This window comes from Mus pahari, chromosome 10 (assembly GCF_900095145.1).
Source record: "Mus pahari chromosome 10, PAHARI_EIJ_v1.1, whole genome shotgun sequence".
NCBI lineage: Eukaryota > Metazoa > Chordata > Mammalia > Rodentia > Muridae > Mus > Mus pahari.
Genome location: NC_034599.1, coordinates 40,014,290 through 40,016,525, shown reverse-complemented (window position 1 = coordinate 40,016,525; position 2,236 = coordinate 40,014,290).

Sequence of the window (2,236 nt, the reverse complement as noted above, 5' to 3'; positions counted from 1 at the left end):
TACTAGCCCATAAGGTCTGGACTTAAGCACCTGGCCTTACTATAGCTCTGTAATATTACAGAGTTTCTTTCCAGATAAATGCAAATACCTTAGTGTGTGTATAGCTTTTTTGGCTGATGGAGATGAGGGAATCTTATACAACTTTTGTATTATCTTGTCACTTAAAGATCGCAAACACTCCTATGAGGATCTCACCACCAAAAACATAGCTGCACGATCTTTCAATGAGTGACCGTAATGTGTGGAACTTGCAGTAAGAGGATGAATGAGAAGCTGTTGGGCCCCTTTCTCTTTTATGCTCCAAGGACTAGGCCTAGGTAAAATAGGCAATAAATATTCTATCTATATGAAAATGAAAATTAGGACACTTAATGCAGTATATCTCAGTGTGTATGTGTTAAACACAGATACTGTGTCCTTTTTTTTATTAGTCTCACTTAATTGAGTGCCACATTATATCGTGTCTTCCCAGGTAAGATTTATGTAGTTGGTGGCAGTGTTTTCTCACTTGTTCTAGTCAGGTAAAACCCTAAGAGTACAATGTACATAGCTAGTGTGGGGGCTGTGACCTGGCTTCTGAGAGCTGCTTCTCATCTAGCCTAGTTTATCAGTTAACAAAGTGGAGATTACAGCAACATCTTAGCCCCACACCATTTTAAATACATACTTCTCTCTGGGTAGTTACTAAGTGGTTCTGCCCGCTTCTCCAACTGTTTGCTCTAAGAGGCCCAGTCCTTTGTGGGATGTTTTTATATCAGTATCAGTCTCAGCCCAGAGGTGTAAAGGACAAGAAAATGTGGCTGTGGCTTCTTTTACAGAACATTACTGTTACAAAAGAATATACATGTACAAAAGCAGTGTTTCAGTATTCCAACACAAGTTGCTATAAGCAGTCCTTTTTGTGTTTTTTCTTGTTGGTGTCAACTGGAAAACTCTAGCTATTGAAGAATGTACCTGTTGTGAACAGGGAAGCCTCAGGCACATCTATAAATGCCAGAAGGTTAAGATGGACTCAGTGTGCCCCTGGGCATTTAGCTAGAATTTGACAGGATTTGTTTTCTTCAAATGAACGCCATCTCCTTAGACTGACAGCACAGTTTGGTGGGTAAGTGCACTTGCTTCCAAGCCTGACCACTTGAGTTCAATGCCAGGAACACATGTCATAGAAGGAGAAAAACAACTCCCACAAGATGTCCATATACATGGCACGGCATGCACCAACCCATTCATATACATGCACACAAACACATACAAATAAATTAACAAATGTTTTAAAAGCACCTAAATAAGGACGATGACATGTTAAAGCCCTCTAGAGTGAGTCCCCAAACCTACAAGTGTGGCTGGGAAGAACCATATACTTAGGAGACATTAATTGAGCTGTGTAGACTCTGTTTGACACACCAGATGGAAGTATGATTAATACATGGTTCCTGACGTTAGAAAGTTTTGTCTCCCAAATCAGTTAGACCTTGACTTGGAGCTGACTTACACCAAATGTACGCCGCAAAGCCAGCTGCCATCTCTGCTAGATTCTGTAAAACCCTTCCAGTCATAAATACAATTAGCTATGCCAAGTTCTTTTTCAAGTTAAGAAGTGAAAACTCAATGGACACAGTGATTGCAACTATCTCCTCCTCCTCCTCCTCCTCTTTTTTTTTCTCTTAAACTCAGAAGTCTAGCCTTGACCTCAATGTGCAGACCAGACGGACTTCATACTCTCCATCCATCCACAGCCTCTACCTCCCTAGTGCTGGGAATTCAGGTGTGCACCACATGCCCAGGTTGAACTGTTACCTCTGAATTATAAGTGTGCCTTTATTGAAGAGTTATAGATTTAGCCCTTTCTTTTCAGAAGAAAGCAATCCCAGTGACTCTGCACAGTCTCCTGTTCTGTGATGACCCGGATATTTAAATGACTCAGCCAGCTTCTTGTTTTAGTTCAAAGACCTTTGGGTCTATTGTACTGATGCACCATGTCCATTCGGAGTTCTTTCAGAGAATGGAAATTGGGAGCACAGTCTTTACCAAAAGTGAGAAAAACCTGGGTGAAACACTGGGAAGGTTGAAGCAGAAGGATCAAGTGTAAGTCACATAGCAAGTCTGAGGTCAGCCTGGGTTGTATGAAACCCTGTCTCAAAACACAGAAAAACAGGAGAAATCTGGGCAGGTTCTATTCTTTTTTGTTTGTTTGTTTTCCAAGACAGGGTTTCTCTGTGTAGCCCTGGCTGTCCTG